The sequence below is a fragment of the Vicugna pacos genome, chromosome 4 (assembly GCF_048564905.1).
Source record: "Vicugna pacos chromosome 4, VicPac4, whole genome shotgun sequence".
Taxonomy (NCBI): Eukaryota; Metazoa; Chordata; class Mammalia; order Artiodactyla; family Camelidae; genus Vicugna; species Vicugna pacos.
The window spans coordinates 67736827-67763856 of record NC_132990.1 but is presented as its reverse complement, the minus strand read 5'-3'; the positions used below and the strand labels follow the sequence as shown (position 1 = coordinate 67763856).

At 50.5% G+C, this 27030-nt stretch overlaps 1 protein-coding gene across 1 annotated transcript in view; it reads right to left on the bottom strand.

The window, feature by feature from the left end:
- GSN (gelsolin) overlaps positions 1 to 25971 on the bottom strand; it is a 54591-nt gene extending 28620 nt beyond the window's left edge. The window contains exons 1-2 of the mRNA XM_006205559.3: positions 25887 to 25971; positions 14765 to 14854 (exon numbers count right to left, since the gene is read on the bottom strand). The gene's annotated coding sequence lies outside the window, so the exon portion shown is untranslated. The remainder of the gene's footprint in view (positions 1 to 14764; positions 14855 to 25886) is intronic.
- Between the last annotated feature and the right edge of the window lie 1059 nt (positions 25972 to 27030).

Genomic DNA, 27030 nt, shown 5'->3' with positions numbered 1-27030 from the left:
ACCCACATCACTGTAGTTGGCACAAGGGAACATCTTAGGGCGATGAAAACCTTCTAGCACTGGATTATGTGACCGAAAAATGTACTAAAAATCATAGTGCTGTCCACTTACAAGGGGTGAACTGCAATGGTATCTAAATTACACCTCCTTATACTTGTGTGAAAAAAAGTTTTAAATGTGCTATAGGGTTTAAACTATTTACAAGTATTTATCCAACACAGCTTTTTTTAAAAAAATAAAATAAAAGACTGATCTAATGGGGAGGATATAGCTCAAGTGGTAGAGCGCATGCTCAGCACACAAGCACTCCAAATAGAAAAAAATGAATAAACCTAATTACCTCCCCCTCACAAACAAACAAAAAAAACCAAGACTGACCTAGAAATCATACCTTAAAAATACACACAAAGTGATACCTGCACATTAGACAATTTGGAAAATCCAAATAAGCAGAAAGAAGAAATTTTCGTCATCCCAGCCCCCCTGAGAGAAACTGAATGGGCAACTGTCCCAGCTGAGCAGTCCCTTCTGTCCAGGTGGTGATTAACAGAGGCTGCTGTGGTTTGGCCTTGGTCCCAGGGGTCACTGGCCCCCAGGTTAATGATCACCACAAAGGCCCTGGAGCTTTGCCTGTCACATAGCTCTGGAGCCTGGGACCTCAGCACCAGGGTGAGCAGGCTCCCGCCCTCGGGGTGCCCATGGCCTAGAAACCCTTGCTGCAGGGCAGTGATGTGTGGAGACTGGGATGGGGACAACATGGTCCCTGCCTGGAAGAGGATGTATGTGTTCAGGAGACCAGCGGGATTTAAATGCAAAAGAAAAACCTTTAGATACAAAGAAAGAGGCCTCAGCGCTAGGCCTGCCTCTGCCGCCGACTTCCTGGGTGACTTTGGGCAAATCACTATCCTGTCTGGGCCTCAGAGTCTCCTTATGCAAAACACGGGGTAGGCCCCAACGCTCTGACCCTAAGCCTCATTCTTAGACCCAGCATTCCCAGATACTGGCTATGCAACCACATCTGGAACCTACACGTCTCTGAGCCTCAGGGTTCCCATCTGTAAAATGGGGGCACTGGTCCATCTTGCCTTTACAGGTCTCTCTGAATCAGACAGTCCAGGGCCTCTGACCTGCATGAGGAGACACAGCCATCACCAATGGCAGCATGCCACCTCACCTCTGGGTCTCTGGGTCTGGACATCTCTGGGAAAGAGAGGAAGGAAAGGAAAAGGGTGTTGGATATTGAGTCTCCTCACAGCAACCAGGGGAAAGTAAGCTCCCACTTTGTAGATCAGGAAACTGAGACACGGGGAGCTTCAGTTACTGGCTCAGGGTCACTCAGCTGGAAAGAGGCACTGCTGAGGTTCAGACACAAGTCTGGCTGGTCCCAGTCCCCAGGCTCTGTCTGGGGAGGTCAAGCAGGGCTTCCCAGCACCATCCCACCTGGGCAGAGAGGAAGCAGCAGTGCCCTTTACACATAAAGGGTTGCAGGTGCTGAACCAGTCAAGGCCAAGCCAAATCCGGCAGCCCAGAGTGGTTGAGGCAGCGGTCCCCACCAGACCTCCCAGACCGGGGCAGGAGGTTGCCCCAGGAAAGCCCTCTCGCCCTGCACACACCTGTGTGAGCACCCAGGACAGAGGCATGCCCTAGGAAGGTCTCCAGGCTGTGGCCACTGGGTGGAGGATGGACTGTGGCACCTATACTCTGTCCCATTCGTGGGCCCAGTTTCCTGTACTTGGGAGGCAGCCCTGCTCGGCCACCACTTGCTAGGTGAGCATACCCTAGTCCCTGCCCTCTTCTGCACCTCAGAGATCCCCCAACCTCTGATCTTGGGTGCCCCTGGCTCCAGCTCAGTGCTACATGCGGTAGGCAGCTTTTCAGCATCCGCCCCAGGAAGGATCTGTGCTGCCCTCATCCCTCCCGTGTAGTTGGAGCCAGGACCCCCTGCTCTACCAGCTCCAGCCCTGCTCCCTCTTAGGCTAGCCTCCAGGTCTCTCTGGACCTCCCAAGGCAACTACCAGAGATGGGAGGAGGCCGCCTCAGCCTCCGCCCCCGGCCTCAATGTACAAAAGGCCTTGGCCAGTCCTGGAGGACACCACCCTGTTCTTTTCTCTTCACCCCGATGTTGATTTCCTGGGCAGCCAGCCACTCGTGGGAAGCCCTCTCTCCGAGCTTGTTTGCTTCTTGGCTCTGGGTCCTCCTGGGGGCACCCAACCCTCCCGCCCCAGGGTTTTGCTAAATGGGACAATGGTCAGTAAACAGAGAAACCAGTTACGAAACCTGGTGAGCCAGACAGGGCCTCGGTGAGGTCTGGGGAGCCCTAGGGACTTGACAGAACACGTGTTTTAGAATCTGGGAGACTTCACTCTTGTGATCAGGACCTCAGTTTCCTGATCTAGAAAATGGGGAGGATGATACCTGACTCACAGAGCAGTGAGGAGGCCCAAGGCTCGACACACAGTAGGAGCACCCCCAAAGTTAGCACCCTCCTTCCTGAACCGGTTTCTTTGCACAGAAGCCTACGTTCAGCATGTGCACACCATGTGAACTCCGTGCACTGGTGCAGGAGAAAGGTTGCAGATTTCACAGTGAGATTCTTGAGTTCGGATCTGGGCTGCGTGACCCAAAGCAAGTTACTTTCCCTCTCGGAGCCTTGGGTCACTCATCTGCAAAAAGGGAGAGTAATGCCCAGTTGAGTGTGATCGGGAGCTCTGGAGCGAGACTGCTGGAGTTCACCGCAGAGTAGGACTTACTCACATCAATGTTCACTACTAGCCCATCCTCCCTTTGTAGATGACATCAAGAACAAGAGTGTAACTTCTCAGAGTCACATAGCAAAGGACAGGCAGAGCAGACCTAGAACCCCGGTCTCCGTTCCCAGGCCAGAGCTGGGGCCTGAGCCCAGGAGATGACAAGGCTCCCTGGAAGGGCCAGCTGGACCTCTGCCCTGGCCCAGTCTATCTTGGGTGTGGACATCTGTCAGGGAGATGGCCATTGGGGCTTGGCTGAAGCCACCTCCACAAGGCCGACTATCCCAGGGACCAAAGCCACTGGCTCTTTCCCAGCTTCCGGAGGCAACCCCACCTAGCGCTGAGAGCCAGGGCAGGACATTCAGAGAGGGCTTGGAAGCAGCCCTTCCTGACCCCGTGCCCTGGAAGCAGCCAGATCTGGCCGTGAGTGTGAGCCCATTGCCCTTCCTGTCACTTTGCAATCTGTGTCCCCTTCCGTGGGGAAGCACTGGCCCTGGCAGACGTGGCCAGCCAGCAGCTAGGGCGGCAAACAGCTGCAAACCACTATACCCTAGCGCCTCTGGTACCCCTCGGCCCACTGACAGGGGCACAAACTCAAATCACCAGCAGGACAAGGAGGCCCAGCTGCAGGTGCTGTGGCCATGGGACCATCTTCTGATGGGGACACAGTCTCCATCTGCAAACACCCTGCGGGCAGCAGGGCCTGTGGTGCCCCAGTCAGAGCCAGAAGGAGCAAAAGCCACAGAGGAGGGCTTTCCAACAAGGAGAAAAACAACATGCATATTTGTGGAAAGAGCTACCGCCAGGAAAATCTGGGTTTAAATCACTGACCTGCCACTTCCCAGCTCTGTGGCTTCTGCTCTCTGAGCCTCAATTTCCTTATCTGTAAAATAAGGATTAGAATACCTTCTTCTTAGGGTGGCTGTAAAATACATTTGGGGCTTAGCACAGTGCTTGGCACAGAGTGTGCACATGTAAAGGAAGCCGTGGCGGTTGTCTCCTGGGGGTTTGGGTAAGCGTCTGTCTCCAACACTCAAATTCCCTACGTATAAAATCAGGGTAAAAATATCTTTCTCAAAGGTGAGTGGAGAAGATTGGATGAGACCATAAATATGGAAGATCCTAGGACCGTACCTGGCATAAGACAGATGTTCAAATATGCCAGTTTCCTTCCACCTCGTCCAGAAAGATAATGACTGGCTCAGTGGTGACCCAGCCAAGAGGACTCAGGTGAAGAACAAACCAGCCCCTCTCTAACGACCCGTTGGGCCCTTGGACTTGAAGATTCTGAAAGAAACAGCAGAAGGCTAATAATATTTGAGCATCTGGACAAGATCCCTTCTATCTGTCTGGAGACCATGTGCATCCTTCAGCAGGATCTAGCAGGGATGCATGTGGTCCTCAGGACCATGGAAGCTCCTCAGGCCAATAATCACCATGATGGGAACAGTGATGACAGGATATCTGAAGATGGTGACACTTCCTTCCTGCTGCAGGCTCTGAATGAAGCCCTTCTCTGTCCTCAAGCCTTGCACAGCCAGCTACAGGCAAGACTGCCCTGGAAGCGGGAGCCCATCATCTGGGTGTCAGTTTGCACCCTGCAGGCAGAACTTCCAAGAAACACAAAGGGAGCAGGTGTGGGACGAAGGAGAGACTACAGAATCCTGGAGCAGGGGCCAAGCCTTGGTGAGCTCAGGACACCAAGAATGACCAACAGTGTGAAGAGGACACAACCTTCCACCCCAAGGAGCACAAGATACATTCAGGGTGAGTTTGGACAGAAACCGAATCCCTACCACAGGGGGACCTTGGGCAAATAGCCCGTCTTCAGTGTTTTACTTTCCTCCTCTATAAACTGGGGTGATAGTCCTACCCTGGGTTGTCTGGGAGGATTGAAGGAGCCATGGCACTGTGCCTGGTACACAGCAGGCGCTCAGTAACCAGAACACCCAAAGACAACCCCCCAGCATATGTCCAGGACCTGCAAACATACAGCCCACTGGTCCCCAGACCCACCTTTGACTTCAATCTCTGTGTCCTTGCATCCAAAGCAGGGGAGGGCTGGAGAGTCCCAGCCAAGGCCCAGAGGCCTGGAGGGATGATTGGTGCCAAGGATGTGGAGGCATGTCAGGAGAGGGCCTCAAGTCGCACTTCAAGAGCCCATCTTGACTCTCACCCAATCCACAAGCCTCTTTTTGACGCCCTTCCCTCTCTTCTGGCCTACTCTCGCTCAAAGGAACAAGGGCTCTGGGATCACCACCCAATCCCAGTCCTGTCTCTTCCAACCTAGGTGACCAGGGACAAGTGACTCAGCCTCTCTGAGCCTGTGTCTTTGGGTATAAAACAGCCAGACTCTCTCACAGGCAGGCCTGCCAGAACTTGATACTAGTAAAAATCAGTTATGGAAAAACTCTAAATGCTATATAGCATGATTGGAAAGTCTTTGCAATTTATCTCAAATTTTTAACTACAATAGAACTACCAGAGATTCAAAGATATTTTTGATCCTTGCTAACCTCTTTAATTTTAATAAGGCTTTTTAAGAAGTACTTTCCCTCTTTGTTTATGTTTATAAAGAAGTTGTGGTATATTTATATAATGGAATACTAATGGAATACTATTTGGCCATAAAAATGACAACATAATGTCATTTGCAGCAACATGGATGTCCCTGGAGAATGTCATTCTAAGTGAAGTAAGCCAAAAAGAGAAATAAAAATACCATATGATATTGCTCATATGTGGAATCAAAAAAAAAAAGAAGAGGAAGACAAAGGAACTTAAATATAGAACAGAAACATACTCATAGATATAGAATACAAACTTGTGGTTGCTGGGGGGAGGAGAGTGGGAAGGGACAGACTGGAAGTTCGAAATTTGTAGGTACTGACAGGTATATAGAGAATAGATAAACAAGTTTATACTATATAGCACAGGGAACTATATACAAGATCTTGTGGTAGCTCACGGTGAAGAAGAATGTGACAGTGAATATATGTACATTCATGTATGACTGAAAAAATGGTGCTTTACACTGGAAATTGACACAACATTGTAAACTGACTATAACTCAATAAAATGAAATTTTAAAAAAATTTGATGAAAAAAGTACTTTTCCCTCTTTGTTTATGTTTATTTATTAATTTATTTTATTTTTTATTGAAGTATAGTTGATTTATAATGTTGCATTAATTTCCGGCAGAAGAGTGATTCAGTTATACATACATATTTTTTCATTATAGGTTATTACAAGATATTGAACATAGTTCCCTAGTTATTTTAAGATCTGTAGCCACAAAAAATCTATAGCAACAGATAAGACATAGATATAGATGTAAAAGAAAGCTACAGCAAATAATGGCTGTAATTGGATCTCAGAGAATACGTGACTGTGGGTCAGATATTTTAGACCAACAAATCAAGATGTAAATTAACTACCTAATGTCAGAGTATTCAAGTTGTGGGGTCCGGTTTAGAGGGATGGATAATTTTTTTTAATATTCAAATTCTCAAGCTTTAGATGACGACAGAGATGTCACGCTCCCAATTTGTATTTACTCTCTAAATCTAAAATGTAAAAATCAATTGAATTGATTAAAAGACTGTATTGTACTTTCCCCTCTTGAACAGAGGCATGGTACTGGAATGCTTCTGTTCCGTTCCCAGCTCAGAGAATAACGATAAACAGCTGGAAGAATTAAACGAGAACCAGCCCACAAAACACGGTGCCAGGCACGTGACAGGGCTCCATGATGGGGGCTGTCTTCTTCCCCCCAGGTGTGCTCCCAGCCTCATTGCCACCCAGACACCTCCCCCTTCACCACAGGCTCCAGGTGCCTGTCCCTTTGAGGGCTTCCAGAACCTTCTGGGACACTCTTAGAGGAAGGGCCTGGCCAGAGTCATCCCACCAGGACACACATAAGGGCTGAGACCAGCGCAGAGATGCTCAATCCCACTACTCCCCACTTGACACTCGCTTCCCCCTCCCGCATCCCAGCCACTGTCCTGGTTCAAGGTCCCCATCTTTTCTTTGGAACCACTGCACCAGCTTCCTCACTGCCTTCAACTTGCCCATTATCCACAGACATTGCATCATTCCCTACTCAAGACCCTTCCACGGCCCCCACTGCAGGCTAAAAGAAGTCAGGACTCCTAAGATTGGCTTTTAAGGCCCTCTAGGATCTGGTACCCATGCGCTCTTGCAGCCTCACACCCACTGACCACACCCTCTCCAACACCCTCTTCACCACTTCTTGCCTCTATATGTCCTCAATTTCCTGCTTCCAGGAGACTGAGGGTCCAGCCTCAGCTCTGCCTCTGACTATGTGACCTCGGGCAAGCTCTTTGCCTCTCTGAGCTTCAGTCTCCTCATCAGGCTACTGGTGATCTTGTGCAGATGAGGCAAGATAAGAGAGTGAGCATCAGGTGCCAGGAGGGCTCAGGAAATGCAAGCCTGTGAGCCACAGCCTCCTCCCCACACCTCGCTTCTACCATTCTGATAGCAGCTGGTAGGGGTGGGCTCCTCTGCCCAGCAGCTGCGGTGGGGACTCTCTCCTAAGCCCCGGAATGCAGACGCGCTCATGGCCAGCAGCAGTCAGGGAGGGAAGCTGGAGGGAGGGCGGCTTAGAGGAAAATTACCCGGCTCTGGTCCAGCCAACACTATGCTCACAGCTGCCTCTCAGAGAGGGGACCTGGGGGCCTGGCAGGCTTTTCCTGAACCATGGACTTGGCCCCCAGCCTTGATCCGTCTGAGCTGGCGGGATAATGGGGGGTACTCTGGGCCCCACTCCTCTGGGACACTCCCACTCTTTGGCAACCAAAGAGACGGGGAGGAGGAGGAAAAACAACAGACAGGCCTTTGTGAGAGGAGAAAATTGGCTCCTGCTGCTCCACGCTGGGGCCCCAGGCACTGACATGAAAAAGGGACCCTCTGTGCCCCACTGCCGTCTATCAAACCCTGCACCCTGGGTACCTTGTCCCTGTGTCATACGCTCTGAACCACGCCCAGCCTCACATACATCAAGCTGTCTATGTCCCATAACAGGCCCCAAGCTCCTCTTACCTTGTCCCGTGTGTGTAGCCTGGTGCACGTTCCACGTGCTGTCCCACGTCACCCATACCTCGGACCATGCTCCATGCACCATGTCACATCTGCTGTATGATGTACTCTGTGCAGACAGCCCCCAACGTGCGATCATGCAGCTTACAATTTTTTGACTTTACAATGGTGCAAAAGCAATACATATTCAGCAGAAACCGTACTTTGAATTTTGGTCTTTCCTGGGCTAGCAATATGCTGTATATACTATTTATTTTCTTTCACAATGCTGGGCTGCAGCAGCTTCCGTCAGCCACGCCATCACCAGGGGAAACAAACAATACACTTAACAACCATTCTGTACCCAGACAACCATTCTGTTCCTCACTATCAGTTCAGTCTTCAATAAATAACATGAGATAGTCAACCCTTTATTATAAAATAAGCTTCCTGTTAGATTTTGCCCAACTGTAGGCCTAACATTAAGTGTTCTGGGCACGTTTAAGGTAGGCCAAGCAAAGTTGTGATGTTCGGGAGGTTAGGCGTACTAAATGCATTTTGACAGGCTCTGGGACAGACTCCTACCAATCATTACCTACATAACCTTGGAAAAGTCACCCCTCTCCTTCTCAAAGCCTCAGTTCCTTCAGCTATAAAATAGAAATGATATTAACACTCATCTAGTAAGGGTTCTTGTGGGGGTTGAAGGAGATACTGCAGAGAAGGGGCCTACCCCAGCGCCTGACACAGAGGGAGTCTATGAAATGTTTGCGGTCCCAGCTGTGCCAGGGTGTCTGTACTACAGCCTATGCACTGCTTGCCAGCCTCCTGAGACCCCAGCTCCCACTGTGCATTAGACACTGTATCACCTTAGTGAAATTCAAACAAAAAGCTACAGGGAAGCTGTATCTCCTCTGCTACAGGGGAGAAATTCAAGGCTCATAGAGGGTAAGAATCTGCAGGAGGTCACACAGCCAGAAAGGGTGAAGCTGGGTATGCACACAGGTCTGGGCATCCAGAGAGACAGAAGGAAAATTAGTGGTGGGCTAGTGGGTATGGGCGCAGACTGCTGGCCAGCAGGCACAGGCACCTTTTTGGAGATGGTTAGGGGTGATAAAAATGTTCTCAGACCAGATTGTGGTTATGCTGGCATTACTCTGTAAATTTACTAAAAGTCACTGAGTTAAAACCAGTGAATTACATGTATGTAAATTACACGTAAATTTAGTCCAACAATTTATGTAAATTACACTTCAATAAAGCTGTTGTTTTTTTTTTTAAGCCCATGCGTTTCGCTGGCACCACTCTGCCAAAGCAGTCAGCAAGAAAAGTGACTCTCCTTGAGTTAGTGGAGACAGTCGAGCGGAGGCTGAGCAACCACTTGGAGGCCCAGGGGAAAGGAGCCTTGAGCCACCTGGTTCCCGAACACCTCTGCAGATCAGGTGCGCAGCAAAATCACCTGGGGAGCTCCAGAAAGCTTGGATTCCCAGGCCCCACACCCAGCCTGAGCCTACAGCTTGGGGTGGGGCCCGCAAACCTGGGATTCTAAGGCTCAGCCTGGACTGGGAACCATTCGTCAAAGCCCAACATCTCCTTTCACACTTGGGGAAACTGAGGCCAGCAGAACAGGGGACTTGCCATCTCTAAGCGATTGAGGAGTGGGAGAGCCAGGGCTGAAATCAGGGTCCATTCTCTGTTCCTCCTCTCCTTTCCCTCTTCCTCCCTCCCTCCTCCCTGGCCCTCAGCCTCCTGGTGACTCAGGCTCTGAGTCATCCAGTGGCACCACAGAGGAAACGTCTTAGGAAAAACAATCCCCAAACAAAGTTCCCCCTGATCTAGGGAACAGAATAGGCCGGGGGGCTAAGAGAGGGCGGGGAGGAGAACACAGGGTGGAGTAGACCTGGTCTTGCATCTTGGCTACTGAGCCCCAGAGAAGGCGCTTCCCTGCTCTGAGCCTCAGTTTTCCCTGAGTAAATAATCCCTACTACCACACACAGAAGCTCAATATGGACCAGACAATGTAAGTACTTTTCAGTTTTGTCTTGTTGACAACGCCTCCCCAAGACCCATGGCTAGCATCATGCCCATTTTACAGATGGGGAAACTGAGGCTCAGAAAGGTTTAGCCCAAGGTTACACAGTTAGGAAGCGCAGAACAGAGTCGGAATCCGGGGTGATCTGACTCCGAAGTCTTACTCTCACTCCTACACATCTTTTAAAGATAACTACTGCACACTGTGGCATGCAGATAATGTCTCATCAAACGCGTAAGGTGAATGGCCCAGTAGGGCCTCAACCACACGTTTTTCTCCTTCCATCCTCTGTTGTCAGGCCCTGCCTCGGGACTTCCTGGCCCAGCGGGGTGCACACAAGAATTTGGGTAATCACTCAAGTGGCTCTTGGCAGCAGGAGCTCACGGAAGAAAGCACCCTGGACCTGATGAGCCACAAAGGAAGAGCATTTGAGCCAGGCTTGGAAGGATGAATGGAGGTTTGTCTTTGGGGAACAGGGAACCAGCACATCAGGTGGAGGGAACAGCTAAGCAAAGGCTCAGAGGTGTGGCCCACATAGGAAAATGCAAATGCTGGAGAGGCATGGCTAGGATTAAGACTTGGACACGTGGGTGGAGAAGGGGCCTGACTGCTAGGGGTCCTGGCCTGATCTGAGGCAGTAGAGAATTTGTAAGCCGGGAGAGAATAGGATCGGAGCTGGTTTCATCTCTGCAGGGGGCCTGGCTGGGAGTCAGGACTGGGACCCTCCACAGCCTCCCAGGAGCCCCTCTTCTAAGCAGGCTTTGGAGACAACCCGAGATCCCTTGCTACTCACCCATGGGTCAGAGTCACCCCCAAGGGCCTCTTCCTCCGCCATAGCTGGGCTGGGCAGAGGACAAGCGGGCCTCTGACCACATCAACCTAATCACATTGGCCTATAAATAGGACCCTGTGGCTTAGTCTGAAATAGCTGTGCCCGGCCCAACTCCATGGGCACCACATGGGCACGCACAGTTCCGGAAATGGTCCTTCTCCTCGACACACTGAAAACCAAAACTTCCTCAGGAAACCATTGTTCGTGCTCTAATTCACTTTCTTAAACATGAGGCAGTGGGCTGGGGGGAAGAGCCCGCTCAACTACTGCAGATTATTTGAAATGGGTCTTGCGACTACTTTTCTGCTCTCTGTTCTCTGGGGACCCTGAGCGAGTCACTCCCTCTCTCTGAGCCTCAGTTTCCCCAGATGCAAACTGGAAGGTTGCATATGATATCCCTGGGGCCCTTCTAGCCAGGATGCTCCCCAGAATTGTCTCAGGGTCAACCTCTACCCGCAAATGGTTACCCTGCCCCCAGTCGACTTGAGAATTTTTAAATTTTTCAATATTTAAAAAATTAGAATTGCAGTAAATACTTGAGCCAGGTCTGAGCCTTCAGTGGAAGGGCTGGGTGACTCTGGATGAGTCACCGTTCCTCTCTGGGCCCGAGATTCTTCAGCCATAAGATGAAGAGGCTGGCAGGATGATGCCCAGGGGCTCTGACTTTTTTTAATTAAAATTTTTTTGTTTAGAATTAAGAACCACGATAGGCCGGCCTTGTGCTGGGTGCTGGGACTAAAAGACAACTAAGACCTGGTCCAGCCCTCTGAGCCAGAGCCAGAACATAAAGGCATTTCCAAACCACTTAGCATCCCATCAGAGGCCTTTTTCAGGGCTGCTGGGGACACCCTGTTTCCACTTCAGGTTACAGATTTATGACCACAGAGAAGGACGCCCCAAGGGTCAGATTACGACATGGACTGGGCCGTTCGTTACCAACCAACAGGTAAATAAGGATAACGGAGCCATCACTAGGTCCTAGGCATGTGCTTAGGACTTGACTTCCCCATCGTTAATCCTCAACAACCCTATTATCACCCCCTTTCACAGATGAGGAAACTGAGGCTGAGAAGGGTTCACAGATGTGTCGAGGGGGCACAGAGCAAGTCAGAGCCAGAGAGATGTGCAGACCTGTTTGCCTCTGGAGCCCAAATCCCAGTGAAATAGCTCAGGAGGGCTGACTAGTGGGGGGAAATGATCCAACAAGGCACAGGACAGGAAGAAGTAGACAGCATTTTACTGTATGTGTAGGCAGATGGGAGAGACCAGGCTTCACACGCATTCTCTCCAACCAGTTCACAGCGTTGCCCCTCTGATCCGCCCTCCCCTCTGCCTCCCACCAACTGATTGTTCTCAAATTCCACTGCTCAAGCTACTCCTCAGCTTAAGACGTGCCACGGTTCCTTGGCACCCAGAGGATTGGGACCCCGCATTCAAGGTGTCTCCCAACCCCATTCTCCTGCCACTCCCCACCTCAAACCCACCCTCCTTCCTGTGTTAGCCACGCAGCTCCCTAGTCCCCAAGAACAGCGGTTATGCCAGGGGGCCAAGCCTTTGCATTCGGGACTCCCGTGCCTGGATGCTCATCGCATCCCCTCAGCCTAGTGCTTGACTCAGGAGGAAGCCCTCTGTGGCTCCCCGGGCCCCTGGCACTTATTGCCTGGCCTTCTGGGCACCAGCCACCACAAGCCTACATCTCCCAGGGTGGAAAAGGGTCGGATTCACCTCCCTTCTCCAGTGCAGAAGCTCAACAATGAAAAAATGCAAGGAGCCCAGAGAATGCTGGAAAGCGCACATTTCCCAGGACAGCTCCACCCCAAGCCTGGTACTGAGGCACAGCGTGAGCACGCCACAGTGTGGAAGAGCCAAAAATTACACCTTATCAGGGTGGGACTTGCGGCTGTCTCTTTCAAGAGTTCTACTAATGAAATCTAGGCACATCTCCCCCCGTGCTTTAAAGCTTCCAGTGGTTCCCCAGGGGTCTAGGACAAAATCCAAACTCTAACCAAGGCCCCAAGGGCCCGCATGACTGAGGTGCTTCCTGGTCTTCAGGCTCTTGCCCATCACGCCCCCTTCTTTCAGTTCCTCAAGGGCTCCACACGCAACATACTGCCTCTGAGATTTGCTCATGCTGTTCCCTCTGCCTGGGGCTCCGTTCCCTGCTCACTCAGCCACCTGCCTCCATCTTCAGGTCTGAGCATTTTTAGGAAGGCCTCCCTCATCTGTCCAGAAAAGATTCTATCATATCCACCCAACCACATACACCTTCATAACACTGGTTGTTTCCCTCACAGCTGAAGAAAGAAAGAATTTATTATGTGTATAATGACTTATGTAAGACTCAAGACTGTAAGACCCATGAGAGTTGGGAAAATCTCTGATGATTCTCCAATACCCAGTCCAGGGCCTAAATATCTGTCAAGTGAATGCACACATGAGTGAATGAATGAATGAATGAACCAACTTACACATGTAACTCAAGAGAAGAAGGTGGTCAGAATCCTGCTGAATGGCTGAGGCAAAAAAACAGGGCCCTGATTAAGAAGGTCAGAAAAATAGGAGATAAAGTAGATGGTGCAGCCTGCCAGAAGCAAAAAGAGGAGAGAGCTTCTGGAAAGAAATGATATCCAAGGCTCCAGAGAGGCAGTGCATGGAGAGCTGAGGAAACTGCTGGATTTGACAAGGAGGAGGTCACTGCACTCCCCTGGCTGAACCCAAGCCCAGCGGAGATGGGGGTGAGGGGAGGCACAGCACAGATGGACGAGGGGAGGGGAAACGTGCAAAGCCCTCAGTTGACAGGAGCTCAATTCTGCAGAAACCAGGAAAGCAGAGGACGGTCCCTGTGTCACTCTCGCCAAAAGTGTTAACGGAGCATAACTCTTTTCGGGGACGGATCACTCTGAGACAATTCAGCTTTGGGAGTTGTCAGGGCTCATCTCAAAAGCAGGAGCATCAGAACCAAGATGGTCCCCGTTTTCTCCTCTCTGGGCAGCATCAAGGATGTCCGTTTGTCTAGAACCCTGGGGATACGGCTGAAGTTGGACAAGTCCCCCCCTCTGGGCCCAGCAGGGCCTTCTAGGGGATGCCCAGCTTCGAGGACAGAGCATTCTGGAGACCATGGGAAGGCCCTTTCATCTAAGCTGGGGAAAGAGGAACAGCTCCTACTGTGGTCAGCCTGTCGTGTCACCACCTGGGAGCCAGCTGAGCTGCAGGGATGAGCAAGCCCTGAAAGCATTCGGCCCCTTCTCCTTTTGGCAAACGAGGGTGATGTCATGAAGCAGAGGGGTGTTTTCCAGGCTCTCTGCACATCTGCTATTAGAAATTCACTTCTTTCTGTTCCGACACTGAAAGCTGGGTTGTTTCCCTAGTGGTGCTCCTTCCCCTTTTCGCAGCTCACAAAGCCCCTGAGCATCTACAAGCTCCTTCAGTCCTCACGACAACCTTGTTAGGTGAGTGGGGGAGACCAATGCACCCATCTTATAGGTGGAAAAGCCAAGGCCTGACCTGGGACATGAGCCAGGTCTCCTGCTTCGAGCTGAGGACTCCACTCCACCCCCAGCCTCTCCGCCTCCTTCAACGGGTCACCTGTGAATCTGATAGTCAGGTGGGCCCCGCCCTGCCAGCCGGCCCCAGGTGGGTATGACTCATCCGCCATCCCCGTGACTCACACTTCTCTCTCCTCCCATGGTCAACAAGCCCGGAGACTTGGCAGCTGCACCCCAGCTTCTGTCACCTCACCAGAGCCTCCAGGAGAATTCCTGCACCGCCTCCTCACGGGAGGGCCACCCTCTTACAGAAGAGCTATCAGAGGCTCTTCTGAGATGGAAAGCACTTTCCTACCGTCACCCAGTGAGCAAGCAGCACAGCCAGGGTGGGGACCCAGGTGCCCCGGCACCCAGCCCAGTTCTTGCCTCTTCCCCACGGGATCCAGGGAGAGTGAGGAGCAAATGAAGTAATTGGCAGAAACGTTCTCTGAGCCTTACTAGAAAAACCTCAGGGACTGACTGAATCCACTCGTGGCGACCAGTGGCTGCTTCACCAGCCTCTCCAGACTCCCCTGGGCAGCCTGAGCTGGGGCTTGGGGGACACCGGGGTGTCTGCACTGCTCTACCTACCTCGCAGGGCTGGGAGGGTGAAGAGGGCTGCTCGTCAGGAGGCGCCGGGACTGAGGCAGAAGCGCTGTACAAGGGGGTTATCAGCACCACCTGCAATGAAAGTGCCAAGACTCTCAGGGTCAGGGGCTCAAGGTCATCTGGTCAAAGCCCCATTTGAAGCTTCCACTCCTCCCCACCACCCCCCACCAGGGTCACACAGTCCCTATTCACACACCTCCAGCAATGGGGCACACACTTCCTGCCAAGGCGGCAAAACCTCCTGTTGGAGAGTTTGGCTGGTTAAGAGAATCGTCATTAGGATGTGCTAAAATCTCTTTCTCGATGCCTCATACATGCTGGTCCTAGTTCTACAATCTGGGATCACCCAGAACAGGTATGTCACCCTGTTTCCCAATGGTTCCTTAGAGACTTGAAGACAGTGATCCTAGGCCCCCAAGTCTTCTACAAGTTGTATACCCCCTTTCCTCCAGCTCTTCCTGAGACCAAGATGTCTTGTTCCCTCCCCTGCTTCCCTGATCTACTCCAATGAACCCTGTCCCTACTGACAGCACAAGACCCAGAATTAAACAATTAGAGGAGTTCTATCCAGGGCAGGGCAAGCAGAACTCTCACCTCCATTAAAACAAACAAATAAACAAAACCCAACTTCTCACCTCCATCATTCTAAATATCATGCCTCTATTAATCCAGCCTAAAATCTCACTAAGGTTAAGGTTAACCCCATTGCACGACTGAATTTAGCTATGGTCAACTAGAGAGTTTTGGCTCAAGATTCTGGAGTTAGATAAAATGGCCCCTCACTTAACTATGTAACTTAACTAAGCTCCTTCACCTTTCTGAGTCTCAGTTTCCTTCTCTGTAAATGAAGGATTATGTTAGAACCTACCCCCTGGGGTCATTATGAGATAAAATATGCCTAGGGTTTTGAACAGGGCATATGCTTACTCTGATTACTAAGTCTTTTTCTAGAAATTCTCTCTTTCTTGTCCTGTATTTGTGCAGTTTGGGGACCCAAGCTGTTTACATGCCATTTTCTCACTTCTGTGACTAGCACTGCTCTATTATTGCAAGAGTATTATCATTATGTGGTGACAGGTCTTTCTCTCCCATCAGACTGTGAGCTCCATTAGGCTGCTTTGCCTCTCAAACTCCAGCCCTAACACGTGACCCAGAAAACAGCGGGACCAGTGGGTATATGCCGGATGAATAAATGAAGGACCGGCCTACCTCGGTCCCAGAGCAGTGCAGTCCAGCCTTTCAGCCCCACACTTTCAAGAACAACCTGGATCTTCACCCTTCCTCAGTCCCCGGAATCCTAGTCATCTGCATTCAGGGAGCAGCTGAGCAAACTGGCTCCTGCCTCAACTGGAAAATTTCTCTGCCCAAACCAGCTTCTCCAAGCCAAAGGGAGAGAGTCCAAGATCCTGAATGCAGTGGGGCCCTGCAGCCTCCTGGGATTAAGACACAAATGAACCTATTCTTAGCTGACAGTAAATAGCCCAGACATTCCTGTGGATTTCTGCTTTGTGAGTGGCGTGGGTGCACAGCAAGGGATCTGGAAAGAGGTGGGGCACTTATCTGGGCCTTAGGACCTGGTGCTAAATGCCACCTCCATGGGCCCTCTTCAAAGAGCTTCACAGAAACTCCCCGGTTCCATGGAATAGATCAAAGCAGAGTTGATGACTAATGACCTCCCACTTTCTGTTAACTCTGGGGGGACAAACCTTTCAAAAACAGCCCCCCTTCTCTTCAACACACCTCCAAATCTCACCTTCATCCTCACTGGTGATGCTGCATTTGTTCCCAAGTGCAACCTATTCTGCCTTCGGTGCTCCTCATCTCAGCAACACCACCACCACCCACCATCCACACGTGGGGCCCCACCAGACACCAGGGCACCACCCACCTCAGCCTCACCTGCTCTGTCACTCTTGCCTCCAACACCCCGACGTCCTGCCGGTTCTACCTGAATGCACCCTCTTCTCCCTACCCTCACCGCCAGCATCTTGGTCCAGGCATCACTGCCTCTCACCTGGGTGACTGCAGTGCTTCCTACCTGGTCCTCCCACTTCCTCTCCCCTCCCCTACAGTGCAGTCTCCTCAGAGCAAGCCCAGACTACATCACTCCTCTGCTCAGACTCAGCCATGGCTCCCCGCTGGCCCCCAAATACAACCCAAGATACTCAGCGAACTTTTCAACATCTTTCACCACCTGCCCCCATCAGCGCCCTGAGCCTCAGCTCTCATCAGTTCCTGTCTTCCACCCACACCCCTCCAAGCTCCAGCCAGACGCAGCTGCAATCTGGTCCCTGAATCCTCCGATAATCTTTGCAGTTTCCTCTGTTCCTGAACTCTCTTCCATCTTTGTTCTTTTCTCCTTCTGCTCATAATCAAGCCCAGCTTTCCTCCAAGACCTCTTCTCTAACCTCCCCTTCTCCATGAGTCTGAGTTCCTTTGAGCCCCCATCAGCCTTCCCTGTAACACCGATATGGTCTGTTTCCAAGTCAGCCTCCCCCATCAGACTAAGACCTGCTCTCATGTATCCCAGCACCTAGCCTAGGACCACCACAGCTCACGATTCATCAAAGGGATAAACTAGTAAATCACATGCACGTGTACATGCATGTGTGCACACGTGCATAAACAGTCCTGAGCACACACGTTCACACAGAGACGGCGAAGGGTGCAGGTGCTGCCATCTATGGGCAAAAAGAGCATTACACGCTTTCCCAGGCTCTGGACACAGGAAGTCCCAGAGTTTCAAACTCGACTGGGTTTAGAATTAGCTCCAGCTAACTCCAAGTGGGTCTGTTTTTCATTCTGGACCTCAAGGCTGCCGCAACGTAGAAACAAGGTCTGTAAACCACTGGCTCTGGTCCACCACCCCCATGCTCCGGATGGAGCCACAACGAGCAGGGTCTCCTTCCAGGACTCACCGTCCCAGCCTGGGGCTCGCGTGGTGCTTGTTTGCCGAATTATATCTTGGAGAAGGAGAGGAGGCATTTTCTAATAGTCAGAGCTGCCCACCAGCGGAAAGGCGGGCTTTCAGGTAGAGAACTTGCCATTAGTGAAAATGTACAAGCACCAGGAACCCTCTCTGTTCAGGTGGCTGAAAAGGAGCTTTCTGCCTTGGGGAGGGATGGGTGTGGTTGGGGGAGGCTGGAACAGAGGTGTTTTTTCTCCTCAAAGACTGCTCCCAGCTCACTGGGAGGACCCTCAGCTGTGGTGGAAGCATCATGATATCTGTCCATCAAGGCCAGAAGGGTTCAAATGGCTGCCCCAATGACAACAGTTGTCACCAAGCATCAAAGTCTTTGCACACATCATGTCTCATCTTCACAATAACTCTGCCAGCAGATGTCATAGTCTCTATCTTGTGAAGGAAGAACACGAGTTCAGAGAGGTGAAGTAACATACTCGGGGTCACACAGCTAAGATGTCTGGGCAGCTCCCACCAAGTCAGGCTGCCTCCCTGTTATCTTGGCCTCACTAACTTTCAAGCTATAAGGCTGGGTCTCTTTCTCACTAGAGAAAACTATAATGCTTCAGTTCCTCTAGATCACGCGTTAGCCAACTTTCACTATAAAGAGCCAGGCAGTTAATATTTCAGGCTTAGCAGGCTGCATACCCTCTCTGTTGCATACTCTTCCTTGTTAAGTTTTGGGTTTGTTTTTTTCTACAAACTTTTAAAAATGTAAAAAAAAAGTCTTAGCTCAAAGGCATATGAAAACAGTCTGAGGCTTCCCCAGGGCTGTACTTTGCAGCCTGCAGACATGAAAGAATAATGTTTATAATCTTAAGTATAAAAACTTCTGGTGGAAATGTTTATGCCAAATGCGAGGTCCTTCAGCTGTATTTCTTCCCCTTCAGATGGCTTCCTACTGAGTCACTCTCTCCTAAAGAAGGGCCCTACCTCACTCCAAAATGAGGCAGCGAAATATTTCAAGGGCTGTTCAGATTCTAGAAACGCACAGCTGTGGAACAAATGCAGTTCAACTCAGTGCTGGGAAGAGAAGAGGGAGGCAGATATGATGGGTAGAAAGAACGTCAAAGATAAGACATCAAGAGATCTGGGCTCTAGTCTGGGCCCTTAAAGGATTTAGAATCTTACTATGTAGACTGTGGTCCCTGGACCAGCAACTTCTGCATCCCCTGGGTGCTCATTAGAAATGCAGAGTCTCAGGCCCCACTCCAGACCTCCTGAACCAGAATCTGCATTCTCACAAAATCTCCAGGTGATTCATGTGTGGGATAAGTCAAAAGGCACCCCACCTTAGGGTGCACAATCAAGACACCAAGACCTGCCACTGGATCTTGAAATTAAGCACTCAACACGTAGAAAAGCAGTCCTGGTAGGAGCAGAGAAGGTGCTGTTCCCCACTTCACAGTGGGGGAAACCCGGTTAGAGAGGGAAATGACTTTCCCAGGACCACACCACCAGGACAGACTAGGAGTCCGACCAGGGCCAAGTTCCTTAATCTTCCCAGGCCTTGGGTTTAATAAAAACTGAAATCATTCTGGTTTAGACGAGTACTTTTGAAATCTCACAAGTGGTGGAGTAGCAATCAGAGAACTTGCTTTGTGCTTTAGGAAATTCACTTGCTCTCTCTGCAAGTGAGTATCCCCGGGGATGAACGAGGCAGTGGGGGCCGGTGACTCCCGAGGTCCACCAGTAAAGGTCAGAGTCAGGAAACATTTCTGAGGTGAGGAAGCTGTCAGGTGACGGACTTTCAGCAGAGGGTGACCACAGTCACACCAAAGTCCCTGGGCTGGAAACACAAAGGCAAGTCCTTCCATCCTAAGCGAGGAGACAGAGCAGTGACCTGGCATTAGCTCAAAGCTCTATGACAAGTACAAAGCAGAAACGGCAGTGAGAGCCAGCTTCTCTCTGCCCCTCCAGCCTGGGATCTTAATCGTTATCCTTTACTGATGCTGAAGTGTGCAAATGTACAAGCACGCCTCATTTTATTGCATGTCACTTTATTGTGCTTCACAGACAGTGCATTTTTTATGAATTGAAGGGTTGTGGCAAACCCGGCATCCATCGAGTAAGTCTATCCACACCATTTTTCCAACAGCGTTTGCTCACTTCTTATCTCTGTCACGTTTTGGTAATTCTCACAATATTTTAAACTTTTTAAATTATTATTATATTTGTTATGGTGAGCTGTGATCAGTGGTCTCTGATGTCACTATGAAGACTCACCGAGGGCTCAGATGATGGTTGGCACTTTTTAGCAATTTGGCACTTTTTAATTAAGGTACCGACATTGTTTTTTTTTTTAGACATCATGCCATTGCTTAGTTAATGTGTAAACATAACTTTTATGAGCACTGGGAAACCAAAAACTTTGTATGACTTGCTTTATTGCGATACTCACTTTATCATGGTGGTCTGAAACTGAATCCACAATATTCCTGTAGTTGCTAAACGAATAAAGTATGATGTTTCAGGGAAATGGTGCTTGAGCCTTCTAAGAGGACAGCTAGCCTTTTGATAACCAGCTTCCGTTGCTCCTTCAAGAATAGCGCCAACCTCACGTGTGGCTGGCTGGTGGGAATAAGAACTGCTACAGCCTTTCTGGGCAGCAATTTGGCAAGTGGAGCAAAAGCTGTAAAAGATGTCATTTTTGACCCAGCAACTCCATTTCCTGGGCTCTCTTCTAGGAAATCGTGAAAGAATAATTTATGCACTCGGATGCTCAGGGTGGCACTGTTTATAAACAGCCTGAAACCTTAATAACAGAGGATCAGTTAAGGGAACCATTCACACCATAGATATGACAATAGAAAATGATAATAAAAATGTTAGGTCAGCATTTATCATTTTAGTAATAAAAATGTAAAAATTGGTATTTTTTTACAAATAAAATGCATTATTTCACTTCTTTAATCCCCCAGACTTTTGGAAAAATAAACACGTATTTATTTACTTAGGTAAAGGATACTTCAAAAACTTTTTTAAAAATTAAATGTAGAATTCTAAATAACATGAGAAAATATTTATGTTATAATGTTGGAAAAACAAAAGAGTCAGAATGGAAGATTATAAATGTGGTATGACCACAATTGTGGGGGAGGGGTGGAAAAAAGTGCTGAAAATATCAGGAAAGAAATGCACCCAAATGTTAGCGGTGATTATCGCATGTTGGCAGAATTATGGGCAGCTCTTATTTTTTTTATAGTTTTTTCATTTTCTAAATTTTCTATCATAAACAGCTATTATCTTTAGAAAAAGGAAAACAAATCATTGGAGGAAGTGGGGGAAGTACCCATATTCCATGGGTATCCCACCCATTCCACTTTGCCACTCCCCCAAAATTAACTAGTATTTACTGAGCACCCACCAAGGGCCCAGCCCAACCACAGCCGCTATAGAAGGAAAATTAAGGGTAAGGGCCAAACCCCACCCTGAAGGCTCACATACACCACATCTATATCCTTTGTTTGGCAAATAAGCTGGGCCCAGATGATCGCCTTGTCAAAGCTGGAAAAAAAATACGGTTGTTTACTTAACCAGTTCAACAGAATGAAAAAAAAATCCCCTCCCACTAGTGTGGCGCCTTCACTGGAGCTGTCCGTGGCTCCCACTGCTTCTGGAGCCCCCTTGGGAAGAGCATGTTTCAGCTCAGGAAGAAAACTGCCACCCCTGCGTCCAAGCCATGAATGCAAGAGGTGCAGAGGCTCCCTTTGAGGCAGAACCAGCAAGGTACCAAGAAGGAGGAGGATGGGGGGCCTGGGAAGGAACCTAACTGGCCATGTGGCCCCTGAGGATCCCTGGCCATGAGAGCTCACATCTCCAGGCCTCAGTTTCCTCATCCATAAAATGGAGCACGTAACAGCAACCTCAGGGCTACTGAGAGGCTCAAACAAGAGAAAGTAAGCCACTTTATCTCTCTAGGCTGAGCGAAACTGAGTCACTACTCATCCCCAGTAGGGCTGTTAAAAGATTAAACAAGGCAGTGAAGACAAAAGGTGGACTCACACAGTAAGCATGCTAGAGACAGGCCCTGAGCCTTACTGCTTGCAGAACAGGGAACAGGATACATGCATGACTTCTGAGCCTCAACTTCCTTATCTGCAAAATGGGGCAACCAATTCAATCCACAAAGACCAAATTTGTGAACGGGAGCTGAACCTCCAGCTGGCACTGCTGCAAGTCACTTAAACACAGATGATGCTGTGGGCTCACCTCATGCTTGCAGACGTGCAGGTCCCATCTTCCTGCACTGAGTACAAAGCCCTCTGACTCAGAGGCTATCCGAGCTGGGAAAGCCTGACATTCTGTCCCTCCCCCTAGTGCCAGGTGGACGCTGGGGCCCAGAGGAAGGCACAGATTAGCTCAAGTCACCCAGCACTTTGTCAGTGGCAAAAGCAGGACCCAAGCCCAGGCCTGTTGACCAGCCTTGCCCACCACGCCCACCGCTGTCTCTGCCTTGCCCTTCAATTGCTGATGTGGTCCCAGGCAGGGCAGGGGACAGCAGGCCTCCTGCAGGGGCTGGGGGGCAGGGGGGAAAAGCCAGCCAGCAGCAGGAACCGAGCCTGCCTGTGGTCTCCAAACTCACAAACCACATCGGGCTGAAATATGACACATGCTCACTCAGTTGAAAGGGAGGAGATATTTTTACTTAACATCCCCCAGCTGCCTGAACACTGGTCTCTTTCTTTCCCTCCCCCCACAAAATGCAGAGCTCCTGGGACCTGGTTTTCCCTGCTTCTGCCGGTATTTTCTCAGGAAATAACCATGGGGGCAAAGGAGTTCCCCCGCTTCCTGGTTTCCCCAGAAAGCTTTCTGGAGCATGGGGCTCAAATGGTGAAAAGAGGGGGACTGGGCCTGCCTGGCCCCCCAGCTAACTCACCGGGTGACCTTGGGCAAGTTTGTGTCCTCTCAAAGCCTGGGTTCCCTGAAATGGAGGAGAGGTGGACCTAAACTCTGGAGTCCGGCTGATAGTATGGGAAAGCATGAGTTTATGAACAGCGTTGTGAGGCCCCTCCAGGCCTCTCTGCTGCAAGGCTGAGCTCCCAAGCCACGCACGCTGACTCACATTCCTCCGAAACTCCCCCTTCAGTTCTCTTAATGTCAGGACTAGATGGAACCTTCAGGAGAACATTTAGTGCAGTGATTAAGAGCTACAGCTCTACAATCAGAACTCCAGAATCCTAGCACCATCACCTACTAGTCTCACAACACAAGGCATGTTATTTGGCCTCCCTGAGCCTCACTTACCCCATTTATAAAAGCAGACGATAGTACCCACTTCAGAAGAATGGTCATGAGGAACCAACAAATTAATGTTCCAGTGCTTGGTTTACTAAAAGATAGGTTTTTATTATACTCATGCAGATCAACATCCCCCCATTTTACAGATGAGGACACTGAGGCCCGGAAAGCCGAGACTTGCCCAGTGTCACTCAGAAGAACTAAGACTATAGCTCCATTCCCTAGTCCGTGCTTCTAATTTCTCTCAGTCCTGTGGTCTCTAATAATCAAATATACACACTCAGAGACTGTAGATACGGCCGTAAAGTTTTCTTTAAGAAAACCAGAGACCAGTATCTTGGCAAAGGACTACAGATCGTGCAGAAATCATCTCCAAGATCTGGCAACTTCTCATGAAAGACCTAAACTGCCCAAATGTAGGGAGTAGGAGGAGGTGGGAGAAGTGGCCAACTGGCACTGGATGGCTAAGACTGTGAAGGCATCCAACCACAGCTCTTGCCTGCACACACTTCTGTTAACAGCGGCTACCTCTGGGGAAAGAAGAGGGCTTAGAGAGATGAAGTTTATTCTATACTCTTTCCTTTAACAGTATTTTTTCTTGGTTTGAAAATAAAACTCAACAGTGAAAAACTGAGAATAACTTAACAGCCAGTAGCTATAAGCCTGTTGTCTGCTCTTAAGATAAAATTTATAGCAGGTTCTTCAGCTGGGCTTCCAGAAACTGCCACTCTGGTCCATCCTGTGGCCACTGCCCTGGGTCACACTTGCACTCTCTTTCCCTTGACCATTCAACAGCCTTCTTGGGGTACTCCTGCCTCCAGTGTAGCCCCTTCCAATGCATCCCCTACATTAGGCACCAGATTAATGAGTTTTGATTACTGCCTTCAGGATAAAGTCCAAACCCTTAGTTTATAATCTAGTTCCATCTTGATTTACAGTCTCAACTCCCACTACTCCACCCTTCCTTCATCTGCCTTTCTAGCCATGTGGATTGCTCAGAAAACCTCAGTGCCTTTGCACAAGTTATTCTTGCTTCTTAGTATGTCTTTTCCCCAGTTGCTTTATCTCCTCCTGGGGAACTATTACTCATTTCTGATGCCTGCGTTGCCCAGACAGACTCAGTCATCCCTTTCTAGGCTGAAGGAACTCTCAGTATTGCATGTTTGCTCTGACCACTATAGATGAGAAGCATCTTGAGGACAGATAACTTTGTGTTCCTCAGGGCTCTTGGGCCCTCACAGGGGAAGACACGGAACAGAAGAGTGCTGAATCAAGGAAGGAGGGAAGGAAGGAAATACCACCAGAGGCAAACGCTACAGCCCCACTTCTGGGAGCCGCCTGCTTTTCAGATTAGTCCACAATAAAAAAGGCTATGGAAAATTCTGGAGTAAAGTTCCCTTCCCTGATTCACATGGAAACCTTTGCTGCTGTGAAACTCACCCGGGTGCCAATCCAAGCTCTCTCCACTGTTTATAATTTCCCTGGCATTTATAAATAGCGAGGCCCCAAAAAGGAAAATGGAGTTTCAAACGAGCAGGATGCCAATTGTCTCCCCCGACCCTTCCTCCTCTGTTTCAAGCGTCTTCCCCTCAATTCACATCCCCAAGAAACACCAACCAGCACCCCTTGTGTGTGGGGGTGCTCAGTCTCTTAGTGAATGGAACTCAAGACTCAAGAGAGTCTAAAGCCCCACCAGCTAGAAGGAGTCAGGGAAAGAAGGACTGGAACTGGGTCCCAGTCCTGCACCTTCCTCCCTGTGTGACTATCAGCCAGTCACAAAGTCTCAGGGCCCTTCAGTTCTCTCAACTGTGGAATGGGGCTGGGGTGTGACTCCAACAAGCCAAAGTCACTATAAAGGGCAGTGCAGCAAGAAGTCCCAGTGCCCTGGTCAGAAATTAAGGTCCCAGGAGAACAGGACCTGCAGGGTTTAGTCCCCAGAGGCCAAAAAAAAAAAAAAAAAGAGAGAGAGAGAGAGGCACCTCCCCAGAGGCCCTGACTTCCACAAAAAGCAGTTACCCCCAGGCCAGCCCTGAGTCTTCGGCTCTTCAGAGTTCTGGGTGTTGTAAAGCTGTCCTCTCCGCTCTGAGGAAGGTGTGAGGGCAGGATAAAGGGTGGATGTCTGGGCAGATGAGGGCCTGCAGAAGAAGCCGGTTTCCCCTGCGTCCCCAACAGCCTCTGAGGACCTGGGCTTGCCCTTGGCCACTGCCCAGAGCAGCCGGCCTGCACCAGAGCAGGGGACACTGCTGGAATTAGGTTCTGGGGTGTCTGGCCCAGGGAGAAAGGGAGATCCCAGTCACTGTCTGCAACTTCGAAAGAAGTTTCCGTGTGAGTCAGGGAAGGGAACGCACTCCGCAGGGCGGAGGAAGACACCACAGACAGGTAGTAAATGCAAGCAGATTCCAGGCGAGTAGGAGGAAGAACTTTCTAACAGTCCTGGGCCCAGAAAGAGGAAGGAGGTGGAGGGCTCCTCATCGCCGGGGACGAGCAGTCAAAGGCATTATTAACCTGGAGTCAAGGATCCGTTCAGCAGACTCCCCAGCGGAGCCACCGCCTTGACGGCGGGCGGGCGACCACCTACAACCCTGGGCAGCTACAGCGAGTGCGGGGGTGACCCCGGGGCCCACTTACCCACCGGGACTGCGTCAAAGTTAGCTCAGGTGCTTGCAACACAACCCGGCCTGTGGGTGGAGGCCCGGCCCCCCTCCTCTCCTGCCCTAGTCCCCAGTCCAACTCTCCGTGGTCCCCTGGACACCAGCAAGGTGAGGGAGGAAGCCCTTCTCTAGAGATGTCCGGGCAGCCGAGCCGAGCTCCAGGCGCGGGCAAGCTCGGAAGAGGAGGGAAAAGGACTCGATGTCCGGGATCCCCAGACGCCCCGGCGTCGTGGTCGCTCCCCGCCCCTACCTGCTGCTGTGGCGCTGGCGACGGCGGCTGCTGGGTCCAGCTGTGCTCAGCTGGTTCCGGGCGGCGGGGCAGGGGCGCCGTGGTCGCTGGGCGGGGGTGGGCAGGGCGCTGGCGGGAACCGCCCTCGGGGCGGGGCTCCGGGAGAGGGGGCGAGGGGGCGGGGCGCCGGCCCCTCCCATATTCGGCGGGGAGGATGGCGACTCCCGCTCCAGGCTAGCATTCATGGAGCGCGCTGTGTGTCACTTACTTTGCCAAAACCCTCACTGCTTGTCCAAGGAAAGCATCAAGCTCCCTGCTTTACATGGGAGGAAACTGAGACCCGGAGCTCGGAGGGGAGATCTGCAGGAGCCTGGGGGGAGGGGAGGAGAGCCGGGGAGCGCCTGGGCTGGGCTGGGGCCAAAGAGCTGAGTTGCGGTGGGCAGCGTGCGGAGGCAGACTCAGCTCTAGGGAGGTCAGGCTTTGGAAGGCAAAGCCCTCAGAGGGTGAACTGGGCAACCAACAAAGGCAGGGGAGGCATATGAGCAGCGGCTAGACCCACTGAAGGGAACAAAGGAGAAGAATGATTCCCAACTGCACTCGGAAGGAAGAAACCAGAAATGCCAAAGCGCATCCCTGTCCTTAAAATATTACGCAGGAGCTTCGGAGTCAGACCGTCTTTCTAGTCCTGTAACTTCCGGCAAGTCACTTAACATATCAAAATCTCAATTTCCTCTTCTGTAAAGTGGGCATAATAATTTCCTCTTCATGAGGCTGTTGGGAAGACTCGGTGAGAGAAAGGCTCTCAGGACAATGGCGGGTGCTGTGGGTTCTCTGTAAATGGAAGTTCTTATTAGTATGAAAGCAGATACTATTTTAGATGATGGAGCAAATCCACATGGTCAAAAAAATGAATGCAAGGTCACTTTTAAACAAATGTAATGTTTTCTTTATCGCAACGGCATCTCACATGCATTTGAAAGAGAGCCATTTGTGATGGAAAAGGGCACAGGACAGCCTCCCAGCGTCCTGGTGCAAATGTGAGTTCCTGGCCTCTTGCAGTTGCTCTGTGACTCTAAGCTGGGAGGACTCACATTACAGGAGACTGGACCAGACGACTGAGATGTCCATTCCCAGCCTTGGGGGCTGGCAGCAGCCCCTTGAGCTG